The following is a 13,425-nucleotide window of genomic DNA, read 5'->3' on the forward strand; positions in this document are numbered from 1 at the left end:
GATGTTGAGTATAAACACGCTGTTTCTCCGCTGGTTGCGTTGTCTCGTGTTGAGCAGAACCTCCGCCATGACGTATTCGACCTTCCAACTCGCCAACTTCAGGTCGTGAGACAAGTGTGTAAGCCTCCTGTCAATTAACGTGCACACTCCCCGACCTTCGGCCTGTACGGAGACGGCACGATAACCAGAGAGGGATGCGGCAGAGACGAGGGTTTCCTGTAATGTTATTACTTGTGGTTTGTTAGGTAGCGATCTTAAATATTGCTGCAACGGAGACCTCTTATCGGAGTACCCCCTGCAGTTCCACTGCCTAATTTTGAACTCCTCTTTGGAACTATCCATGATTAGCTAAATTGTCTGGGGTACCCGCTGTAAGCACAGGTGCACGCAAGAAGTTCCCCCCACTCTCACGTGCCGATGTGCTCGTAGCCTTGATTTGAGTCCCCGACGCGTTCGGAACAACGACCTGCATCGGAGTTACGGACGTATTATTTGGGATCACCAGGCGCTTGAGGGCGTCCATGCGATCAGCCAGCGCACCTAGGCCTCTCCTCGAGTCTCCTAGGAGGACTTGCGCCTGTGCTAAGCCTTGTTGTAACTGCTGCACGCTGTTAGTGAGCGTGGCCAGCATGCCTTTGATCTCATAAGTTTGCGAATTTGAATCGTCCTTACTGGAAACTGCCCTACGTTTGGCGGCCCCGGCCGAGTCGCAGGCCGGAACTGGTGCTTCTGTGGCGGTCGGCGCCGACGCGTTGTATGTAGCACTCTGACTGATTACCAATTTCTTAATCTCTATCATTTCGCTAGCCATCTTTTCGATCATTTCTTATAAGTCCGCGTTTTCCTTCATAAGGCGCGCTACCTCGGCGTCCCTGGCTTGCTCTGGAAGCGGGTCGCGTGGGCCCCGGGAGGAACTCGCGTGGGCGCCGTCAGCAACCATATCTGCCCACGATAGCATCGACTTTCTCTTCCTCTGCTGGCCGGCACTGGACCCATACCGGGCCCTTGAGACAGAGCGGCTCCTGGATCAGCTTCCGGATCTGCCCCTGGACATAGATCTGCCCCTGGACCCGGATCTTCCCCTGGACCTGGAACGGCGTCCGGAAGGCGGAGAGGGGCTCCTGTATCTAGAGCTCCCGCGAGCCGCGGAGCGACCGGCGGCGGCTGGGAGTTCTCGCTCGCCCATGGCGAGGGCCGGCGACTTGCTTCTATTGGCTCGGGATCGCTCCCCGCGCCTGCGTCTGACGAGGTACGGCGTCTGGTACCTCTGCTTGCACTCCTTGGCAGCGGTGAAGTGTCGGCCTCCGCACAGCATGCATTTGGGGTCGAACTTGTGTTGTTCGTCCGGGTTGGCGATGCCGCATCCCCTGCACATAGTTTCGTCCGGTGAGGGGCAGACGTCCGCTCGATACCCGAGGCGGCCATAGGCGTAGCACACCTCCACTTGCTTCCTATATAATGCACACCTGGCAAGTGTGCCGCCGTACGACACGTAGTTTGGCACCTTGTAGCCGTCGAAGACCACAACCACGGTGCCCGTGCTCCTGATTCGTTTGGCTCCCAAGGCCAGCGGGTTCTTCGAGTCGACAATCTTGCGATCGAGCTCCTCCGGTCCTTCACTCGGTGCGATGCCGCGGATGACGCCTCTGCACGTAGAGTTGGGCGCCGCTTCGTACGCGTTCACCTCGTGCTGCTGGCCGCCAACAGCGATGCACTCGACCCTGACGTAGAGGGTCGCATTCTCTCTGCTGGGGGTGCTGATGACCATGATATTTTGTTGGAAATTCGGGCACATCGTGTCCGAGTCCCGCTTCGCCTGGTCGAAACCGACTGCGTTCCATATGGCCTTGGCCACAACTGTCGGCCCCACCTTGCTGATGTTCAGACCTCCTTACGGCCTGACGATGATCTTCGTGTCTTCTTTGGGCAGCGGAGGAATCCTTCGACTCCGAATAATTTTGTAATAATTTTGTAATATGAGGATTTATTGTAAGACACTAGGCACCGTCTAGTTGCACCGGCAGTAGACAAACGCCGATCGTGCGCGCAGCCGACACAAGAGCATTTTGTTCGTCTTCCTCTTCACTACAATGGCCCTCGGGAGAGAAGAGGAGCCATCCTGGCGACTTACGGCGTAGGTAGGATGAAGGGGTCATAGTACGGCTTAAGTCGGTTTACATGAACTGTGTCACGCCCACGATGCCTGAGGTCGGGTGATGGCGTCACAGGTTCTACAACGTAGGTGGCAGCGGAGGTACGGTCTATGACTCGGTAGGGCCCATCATAGCGTGCAAGGAGTTTGGGTGAAAGGCCAGGACTGTGAGGCGGGACCCACAACCGAACACGGGAACCAGTTGATAAAAGTGGTGTAAGCGCGCCACTCTCACGCCACACCTTTTGAAGACCTGGAGCAGCGGTCGTAAGGGCTCGCGCAAGCTACCTGCAGTCTTCGGCGTATTTGGTGGCTTCAGACACAGGCGTGCAATCGGAAGCGTCGGGTCGGTATGGGAGCAGTGTGTCCATAGTACACGAGGGCTCTCGTCCATACAGCAGAAAAAAGGGCGAAAAGCCAGTGGTAGCTTGTGTGGCCGTGTTATAGGGATACTTGACGATCGGCGACACAGTGTCACAGTTACTGTGGTCCGAGGCGACGTACCTAGCCAACATGTCACCGAGTGTGGTTGAACCTCTCTGCCAAGTCGTTCGTTTGCGGGTGGTAGGCTTAGCCTCGCGGTGAACGATGCTGCATGCAGCAAGGAGGGCTTGGATTATTTCGCACAGGAAGACACGTCCCCTGTCGCTGAGATGTTCGCGTGGTGGGCCATGTCGGAGAACGAAGTTCCGCAAGATGAAAAACGTAACTTCGCGCGGCTGCCGGGAGTGAGGCAGCCTCGGCGTAGCACGTCAAGTGGTCGACACCTACAATTATCCATCGGTTACCCTCGGAGCTGCAGGGAAGTGGCCCGCATAGATCTATGCCGACGCTTTCCCGCAGCTTACGACCTCACTCTGACACAGTTCCGCAATGCACAAACTCCACCACAACACATTATTCAGGAATTCTCTGCACTATAGGAAAAATACAGCAGTTTCAGGAACTTTTTATACTGATTGTTCGAAAACGACAGGCCATGTTGGAAGTGCAGTTGTCCAAGGGAACTGGGAAGAAACAGTACGACTTCCGCCGTGTACATCCGTCTTCACTGCTGAATGTTACGCCATTTCTATAGCCATAGAGAAAATAGTAAAGGAAAAACTCGCTAATAGTATTAAATACACAGACACCCTAAGTGCACTCACAGCTTTTCACGCCAGAAATGCAGTCACACCCACTACTGGGGGACATAATACACAATTTAATAAAAGCCACCTCACAAGGGCAGAACGTTAAATTATACTGGGTTCCGAACCATGTCGGAATTAGTGGCAATGAGAGAACAGATGTATGCGCGGCACAAACCAGGCACAAACAAATCACGAAAATAAAGATACCTCCGAACGACTGCACAAAGTTAATCCATTCCAAACTAAGAGAAAAGTGGCAGTCTGCTTGGAACAATGTAGTAAACAACAAACTACAATTTTTAAAGCCCGTGATAGGCGACTGGAAATCTTGCACACATCAGGATCGTTTCAAAGAAGTAATTCTATGCCGTCTTCGCCCCCCCCCCCCCCCATAGGACAGACACACCTCACACGCAACTTGATTCTTACAAAGCAAGACAAAGCCCAAAGTGACACATGTGGAGATGAACGAACAGGAAACCACGTCTTATTTTCATGCAGACAGCTTGAACCACTCAGGAAGAAACTTTTTACCTTATTTTACAATAAACACATTCCTTTTCACCCAGCTTTGAAGCAAATATGAGTTTGTTGACATATCATATGTTTGTAAGCTTTTTAAAGGAAGCAGGTGTTCTCATATGACTTTAAAGCCTCACTGAGTGCTTCACTACATATTACAGAACACCTCATCCACCTTCTCATCTATGAGAAGAAGGCCGAGATCATTGGTTAACTTGTTGGGACCCTCCGGGCTCTTGCCCAGACAAGGTCTCACTGAGGTGTCCCAACTTTTTAAAGAATTTATATCTAGTGCATGGTGCATAATAGCCTTAGCCGCTTATGTGCCATTAAACTCAACTCAACTCAACTCTGTTTCATTTGTGAACATCATGAGCGTTATGCAAAGTTATCCGTGAGCAAAACAATTTTTTTTCAACGCAAGGAAAGAAAGCCGAAACAAGGACATGCGTAATGCGGGTCCAAAATGATCCAAAGCCGAAGCCATCAAAAGCATAGCGCCATCTTGCAGTTATGTAATGTAAGTAGAGGTGTGCGCCGGTACAGTTTCGACCGGCGGCGGCGTGGTGGTCGTTTCTTATCGTCGGCGGCGTGGAAAGCGAAACCACAAATTTAAAAAGCCGTTTTGCTTCATCCTTCTTTGCTCAGCTGGTTGAAATTCTGGCCTTTTCATACTAAGCGCTGAGAGGACAGAATAGAGAGGTGTTGAAGGCGAGAGAAAAACCAAACGTTTTGTAAGTCTTTTGCTGTTCAGCTGACATATTAAAAAAAAATAAGTTGGGCACATATCTAAAAGCGTCTGTGTTGAGTGTGTTTGCATATTCCTTTCTCCACGAATATGCAGAGCCTCGCAGTCGCGTCGTAGTCGCAATTGATTTGTTTTTTTGCTATGCCTCGTTGAGACATTTTTCCGCAAAGACTGAAAGAGTCCGTGAATTTGTCTAGAATTGCTAAGCCAGCACTGACGCCCGTGGCAATCTCCAGATATGTTAACCTTTCTTCCACTTGTGAATGACATTGTGTTTATACAAAATGCTTTACGTAGAAAAAAAAAAAAACAGACCTCTTCGCGTTCAGCCCTTAAGGTGTCAAATAATTAGCAGATTTATAACGCACCTTCCCGACTGGACACTAAGTGAAATCACTTGTTCTGTATATTAATCACCCTTATTTCTCATGTAACTTTTGTTATAACGTGGTTTTTCCCTGAACAAAAAGGAATCAAAATACTTTATTGCTGCAGCAGCTGAACATTTTTTTTCAGCTGAGGTATGTTATGAATAAAGGGAAAATCAGACGGGAAATCAGGGAAATAAAGGGAAATCAGATGTTATGATGCGGTAGAAAACAAATTTGCTCAATTTATTAACTCGACATTACCCGCTTGAATGAAGGAAGTGTGGATTACTAGAAAGGTAGGGATTGCTCGGATGCGCACTTACTTCAGAAAAAAAAGGAGTTCTTTTTTAACCTGCACGGCGAAACTGCTTTATAGATCAGTGATTTTTTCACATGTAGAAATGTACAAAAACTCCTTCGAATGAAACAGCAGGAATAATGCGAAAACTTCAAACCGGCATCCTAATCACACCAGGGCCAGAATTTTCTTTCTTTTTACAAGTTGCATTACAAGTTACAAGTTGCATGTCGCGTTGATGCCGCTGTCAGACATGTCGCCGATTCTAGCCACAACTACAGCGCCCACGACCATCATGCCGTGATTACGACGTTTCGAAGTCGCAGTCTCTTCTCGCTGCGCCATATTGATGTACAGGCAAATACAGGCATGATCGTTCCCGCACCCTTACCTTAAAACAAGATGTACCCGGAAAGGTACGAGGAGGATTGTAACTTCTGCAAAACTCAGTTAGGCACGCTCCAACACGTCATTGGAGTATGCGATTTCATCAAGACGATTCCCCCACCTCTTAACTGCCCCGCTACCCTACCCCATCCCTCATCCACCCTTACCGAGCGATGGGAGACCTTGCTAACCGGCACCGCCCTGGAAGACCAGCTCGTCCTGATCTCCAGGGCCAGACGGCTAGGGAAGCGTATGGGTCCCGTGAATAGGGAACCACTTCCATCGACGGCGTCTAAGAAGATGCCGAGCTCGGCTCAATAAAGTTGTTTCTCTCTCTCTCTCTCCCTCTCTGTGCCATATTACGCTTTTGAAGGAGAAGTTTCGGAATGCCACGCTGCGCTGGCTTGGGACGACACGCATGCGCACATACTTGGAGAGCAGGGTTACTTTTGTTTGTATTGTGTTGTTCATTGCTCCCCTGCTTGACAAGATTCTATTCTTGAGACAGGCAAAAGAACTAAACAAGACGATACAAAATCTCAAACGAAGCTGGGTTGACTTAAAAAATCACCAACACTTCTCCTACCGGAAAATGGGGGTGAGCGAAGCTTCACCTGCGTGCCCCTGACCTTCGTCGCGATTAAGTAACCCACAGGCAACGGTGCCGGATGGCTTCGGCCTCCCGCTCCATCAGCTCGGGATCTTCACAGACGTTTCGAAGGCATGCGCTCACAGATGCACGCGAATGTACTATTGGCAGACGGAGGCCCCGGGAAAGCATTTGAAGTTATAACACAGATGTACTGTCAGGAGAAAGGGCGTTCTTAGCGATCCTAGTGACGAACGGCCTGTCGCATTGAAAAGTTCTCACTTATTTTCAAGTGAAGAGAAAATAGTAGCACCTCTGTGAAATTTGCTGCTGATGACACGTCGTCGAAAACATTGAAGACAGCTTGTGTATTTTGAGGATTGGCTAGCGTTTGAGGTATATTACCCAGAATAATTTAACTACTACAATGCTGTACGGGGTGTCGGGCGATGTGGCACCACAGAAATTTTCGTTGCGGTAAAGTGGCTGCATGCACAAACGTGAGAGGCACAACGCTTTAAGCGATGAAGCAGCATACATTTAACGTGTATTCGGCTGCAAGTCAGAAACACATTGGTTAGCAATCGAAGGTGATCTATATCGTATTATTTTTCACGTAATGTTTATTTTCACTATTGTTGCTACTTAAAGGCATGAATTTGCTGCAACATTTATATAGTAAAACCTACTAAGTTTACAAAACCTGGGCCGGTTTTGTAGTGAAGTTGTAGTATTATTACTGAATTTTCTACATTGTGTCTTATGTCTTATGGGAAAAGGGGTCCTTTCATTTGTATACTTATGTTAGCGCTTGCATTTGGCTAGCAGAATTGAATTCATTTCAGAGTCGTTCGTCCCAATGAGTTGAATATGAACCCAAGTTAATCCAGCCTTGGATATTGTAATGTACGTATAATAATTTTAAGTAAATACAGCTATCGTTGGCTTAAGTGCTGCAGGATATTTTGTTGCAAAAGTTGTGGGGTTCACGCCCGTGCTGTTGGGACAAAGGAACCACAACACAGTAGTGTAAACAATCACAAGGGCATTTATTGCGCCTTTCATAGATCAATGCCTGCTAGCCGAGTTGCTATCCACAAAACATGCCGATGGGCGAGGGACAAATCGCGCAAATCCGACTCACCGCGACCGGATAACAAGCGTATATGTTCGCCCCATGCTGGACACCAACGCTTGGTCGTTCGCGCTTATGGTCACGCGAACGGTGGCGCGTTCGAACGATCGTGTTCGTCCATACCAGGGTAGGCCTGGCGAGACGGTCTCGCAGAAGCATGGATCGGCGCACGCGCAGAACCTCCGTGCAGCTTTCCGAACCCGAGCCAAACAGGAATAGCCTTCTGCTTTCTGCGCCCAAGTAACCCCGCCGTTAGTTGGCGTTAGCAGAGCAACGTTCGCGTCATCTCTCGTACTACCCTGCAAACACACCGACTGCCGCAGTGAAGCCACGCGGCGAAGCCGGGTTACAGGAAACGGGAGCTATGCGAGAAAACAACCTATCAGGGGACGCGTGAGAGTCGCGCATCCCCACATCCATCCAACCCTAAATCACTACATATTCAAGCGAAACATGTCACACAATCTAACATCAACGCGTGCTTCGCGAACAAGGTAGTACATGCAACAGTGGCCTCGCCGAGGAAATGTCCACACGCTGTCCATAACATGCGAACCGACATTGCCTCTGGGGTACACCGCTAGCTCCCGCTAGTCACAGCAGCAGCTCTGCAGACTCGACGGCACGATTCCAGGCCAGGACTCCGGAAACGGCGACGCAGTAGTTGGTACGAGCAAGCGCCGCTGCCGCCGACGTGCCCTGCTCGCGAGAGCCGCAGTAGCTGTTGATGACCGCCGGCTCTTTTCTCTGCCGCCGAGAGTTGCGAGCCAGATACAGGCGGCCGCCGAAGTCGCTGCGCAGAACTGGCCACAGCATCACCATTGCCCGGGGTGGCTCGATCGTAGTCCGGGGCAGCTGCGCAGAGGATGTGCAGGTGACAGCAAACCAGGGTTGACTCCACTCACGCTGCGTACACTCAACGCAGTCGGCAAACACTAAAGTAGTGCCAGGGAGAGAAAGTCTGCATGCGCATCGCCCATGTGATACGATGATGAAATCGGTAGCAAAAGATCGGGTGACTACTGCTAAGTTCACGTGAACGAAGCTCGCTTCCTTGAATCGAACGGGTAATTTCAATTCGTGCGAGGCTAACTAGAATGAGGGAAGCAAAGTGCAACACCTCAACGCCACAGTCCACCAGATTGTGTCCCTCCACGTGCAGCGGGCAGCTTCGTAAAGCCTTGGTCCTAAAGCGTCGCTCGCAAAGCGTCGCTCATCTCTCGTATTACCCTGCAAGCATACCGACTGCTGCAGTAAAGCCACACGGCGCAGTCCGATTACAGAATACGGGATCTATGCGAGAAAACAACATATCAGGGGACGCGTGAGAGTCGCGCATCCCCAAAAAGTAGAAGGCTATTTGCTATTCTAATGCTTCCAAGCAGAAATACCTTTTTCTTTTACCACTAAATTCTGACATAGTTGCATTAAATATAATTGATTGTGGTGTATTCTTCTACTAATCTAATAAAAGAGAGTTGGTATGTCGTGTATCAGAGAAGAGTACTCGTACTCCTCTACTGCTGTTCTGCATATTTTTGTAATTTTGAAATGTATTTTATTTGAAGTATTCAAGAAGCGGGCAACAACCACAGGTACTAGCCATCTTATCGAGCACGTTATAGGTGAGACAAATTGTAGCAGGAACGTTGGCATATCTCCTTAGCAGTATGGTGCTGTTTGTTTTAATTTTTTTGTCCTCATTCCTGCGTTTACTCATTTTTTTTATTGGTGTGTACAGCGTAATATGCTTACATAAATACATATAGTAATCGCACATAGACGAGACATGGCTTGAGGAGATAACACAGACAAGCCTCATTCGTCCGTGCCTCAATTTGTCACAGTTACTCTGTCGTTATCTACCCACAAGTCATAATTTCCGATCTACCACGAAGTTCGTACGCTCATCCTCGTTATCGAAACCCAGAAGAGAGGCGGACTTCTGATGACAGGTCTGTGCAGTTCCGCTGTGGACGCGTTGGAAATATTTCCCGCGATTGTCGCAGTTCTTGGAACTCGCCGCCTTGGCCGAGCTTTCGAAATACCAGGCGCCCGCCTCGTAGCCCCCACCCGCTTAGACAAATCGAAGAAGAAACCATTCTAGCATCTCTGCCCGCACGACCAAACCGCTCCCTTTCGCCATGCCCACGCGTCTTTGCCGCTCGCCTCTGCCTTGTCGCTTTACCGACAAGGCAGAGTTTCCAAGCTTTACCGCAGCAAGCACATGCTTTTTCTTCCTTCCTGGATCTAGCTTTATAGGTGCGTGTTCTAAGGCATCCTGATCTCGCTTCGAAAAGTAATGAGCTTCCCTTTGCGTAGTCATAAATTCTTTCTTTTCTGATTTCGTTTTTTCCCTCTTAAGTAGTTACTCATAGCAGGTTTCTTTTCCATTGCCGCCGCCCATGAGATTATTTCACCCTCTCTGACTTTGCGCTGGACGTTTTTGTGGCTGTGTTGCTCACCCTACAGGCCGCATAATTGCTGACAAGCTTCCTATTTCTTTTTTTCCACTCTGAATCAATGTCTTTCCTGTACAAATACTTCAACACCCTACCGACCCATTTACTTTCTTCCATATTTCTCAGTGCTTCATAATAAATTTTACGGTGAGCTTCCCTCAATTCAAAACTTGTCCAGCCCATATCACGCTGCACAGCTTCATTTGTAGTCTTCCCGTGAGCGCCCGATGCGAGGCGTCTCACTGACCTTTGCTTCCCATCGAGTCCTGATTGTACCCCTGATTTAAAGCAAACAACCGCATTTCCAAAAGTAAGTCCTGGAACCATTACACCTTTCAACATACCCCGGAGCACCTCGTGCCTATTGTATTTCCATAGCGCTCTGTGCTTCATTATGGTTGCATTTCTCTTCCCCTTTACTGTTATTGTGTTTTTCCTGTGTTTCCATATATCTATTGCCTTCGTTTATCCATGTACAAGGTATTTATACTCTTTTACCCGAGGCATTTCGTGGCCCTGCATTGTCACTGTCTGTTCACTGTTGTCATTGAATACCATAACACCTGATTTTCTAAAACTAACTTTCAAACCTAAATTCTCGCCTTCCTGTCCACAGATATTAGCCAGAGGTTGAAAATCAATTTGCTTGTTAGCTAGCAACACAGTGTCGTCCGCACCAAATTTACCTGGAAGCTGTTGCTCTACTACTGTACCCGCCTGTTTGTATGAAAGATTGAACCCGATATCACTTCCTTCTAGCGCCGTCTCCATCCTCACCATGTGCATCATAAACAGCTGTGGGAAGGCACCCCTCCTCAGTCCCTTGTTGATCAGTTTCTCCTCGCTCCTCATCCCTTCCCATTCAGCGCAAACAGTATTTTCTAGGTAAATCTCTCTCAAATGCTGTAGACAATCGCCACCCAGGCCTTGCCCTTCCAGGATATCCCACAACATGTTGATGTCTACGTTGTCATAGGCTGCTGTAATACCTGGAAAGGCCACATGTAACGGTCTGCTTTCTAATCTTGATATATCAATACACTGAGTAAAAACAAATAAGTTATCATCCAAACACCCACCTATTTTGAAGCCATTCTGAAGTTCTCCCAAAATGCCATTATTTTCTGCCCATGCTCGCAGCTTTAATTTGATTGCCTGCAATGCTAGCCTGTATATTACCGATGTAATGGTCGACGGTCTATACGAGTGAATTCTATCTTTCTCGCCCTTACCTTTATAAAATAAATTCATTCTACTTTGGCGCCAGTGGTCTTGTATTCGCCTTTCTTTTAAAGTTTTTTCCAATGCTTCCACCCGAGCTTCCTTACTTCTTGGTCCTAGTTCATTGATCAGCCTAACAGGAACCTCGTCTAGCCCCGTGGCTTTGCGCTTAGGAATTTTCTTTTCGGATTTCTTCCAGTTGAAATTTGTCAGCAGCAGCTCCTTTTCCAGCTGGTTCTCTTTCATTCTGTTTTTCTTCAAGTACAACCTCGTCATTGCCTTGGAAAGATTCGGCTGTTATTTTTCGGATGTAATTTAATGCCGCTTCCCCTTCCAGTTTGTTTCCATCTTCGTCTAGGATATGTTGTTCTATTGTTGTTGACTTACTGCCTAATAATTTTGTGTGGTTCCAAAATATTCTAGTTGCGGCTTTCTTTTTCCCACGTATTTCTTACAACCAACGTTCACTTTCACCTTTTATCTTTGCTTGCAGCAGTATTTGAACCATAGACTTTTCTCCCGGTATATATCCCATTTTCTGGCTACTTCATCCTGCGGCAACTGCGCCTTCTTTGCCTGCCTGTGCTCTCGAGATGCTTTCTGAGGTTCGGCGATCGCTTCTCGTATTTCGCTGTTCCGGCAGCTTTTCGGCTTCTTTTTTTTTCCTTTCCAACGAACATGTTGTTTCTCTTTCCATATTTCTGTCGTTATTAGACTTAGAAGCTCACTATATTCCTACTTTTGGCCATTTGCCAATTTGTTCCTGGAATCTTGGGACTATATTTATTATTTGTCCAGCGTTCAAATTTGGACGGGCCATTTTGCAATCCTTGCTCTCTTCCGAACTACATATCCCATTTTCAAAATGATGCGTTTATGGTCACTCCCTATGCTGCTGTACCCTTCCTCGACAATGACCATTTCTCAAGTTATCAGGAATTCTTTCTGTCATCAGACTGTAATCAATGGTCGATTGCCGGTTTCCCACTTCCCACGTGATCTGCCAGTGAGACTTAGGCACTGTATTTCCGATAACGAGGTTATGTTGCGCACAAAGGTCTAGGATTGACTTCCCGTTGTTTTCGGTATAGCCATCTAAATCCTGTATGTCGGCATTCACGTCATCTAACAGGATAATTTCGGCATCATTCCCGAAACCCTTGATATCAGCACTTATGCATTCCACTTACTCTTTAGTCTTCTCTGTGCAATTATTTGCAGTCCACAGATAGGTAACGCCCAGCCAAGCTTTTTTCCCACTCATTAAGCCTAATAACCAAAGATGCTCTTGACATTTTGAATTTACTCTTTTCCATTTGGCTCCCTGATGGATGAGCATCACGACTCCCCCTCCTTTCCTTTCCGACTTAGTTCTGTTGCACCCTTCCCAAACATAATTCTTAATCACTGGCGGCTCTTCCGAGTCTCTAAGGTGCGTTTCTGTAACCGCAAACACCCCTATTTGTCCTCTTTTTAGCTGCTCCTCAATCTCTGCCCACTTTTCCTTTCTTCTGCCGCCCTGCATGTTTGTGTAGCCTATTGCATGGCGAGCTCTCTTTCTTGCTTTCCTCCTTTTTCTGTTATTGACGGCGGTGCTATTCTGAGGTTCCCTTAGGAGACCTTCTTCATTACTACCTACTCTGGCCTGCTGAGCGCCCTTGCACTCCCTAAAAAAGCAATAGGGCCACCCACAAATCACCAGCCCACTTCTCGTCCAATCCTCTAATTCAAGTGGATACCGTCTAGTTCAAAACTACCACACCTTCTCACTCCCCTATTTACTTCGGCAACCTCTAAGCCTTTTTCTCGGCTCATTTTGGCTGAGGCAGACTTTGTCTCTCAGGCCGCCTCGCGGAATCGGCGAAACGCACCAGCCTCCAAGATAGTCGCAGGACGCCGCCGAATGTCGGAGGCCATGATTTCAGTTTCGTTTCTTTTATTATTATTTCTTTATGACGCATACCGTTGCTTAAATCGAGTGATTTCATGCAGGCGCTTGTGCCGCTGTTTATATGTTGCGACGACGAGTGCGCAAAGGTGATTCACTTTAGATTACTTTTATTTAAATTTATATTTGCTGTTTCAATCTGTAACTTAGCGCAACGATCATGCCAACTGTTCAGGAAGTAGACCTTTATCGTTTGTGAGATTGTACGTCAAGATACTCAGGCTAAAAGGAGTATTGTAAATAAGTGTGCCATGTCCGTTAAATATAAATCAACTTGCTGCACACCCAAGAAAACGAACAATTTATTGCAGCAAAATTGTAAGCGGCAGATGCATGAAAACGTGAAGAAGCTGCGAAATGCAAGGAGTACGACTGCCACACGGTGCACTTTTAATCGCGATCAAGTCAGATCCGATTTGAATTTCTCGGTCGCGATTTCTACTTTTGCGCAAGCTGCGC

This window comes from Dermacentor andersoni, chromosome 1 (genome assembly GCF_023375885.2).
Source record: "Dermacentor andersoni chromosome 1, qqDerAnde1_hic_scaffold, whole genome shotgun sequence".
Taxonomy (NCBI): Eukaryota; Metazoa; Arthropoda; class Arachnida; order Ixodida; family Ixodidae; genus Dermacentor; species Dermacentor andersoni.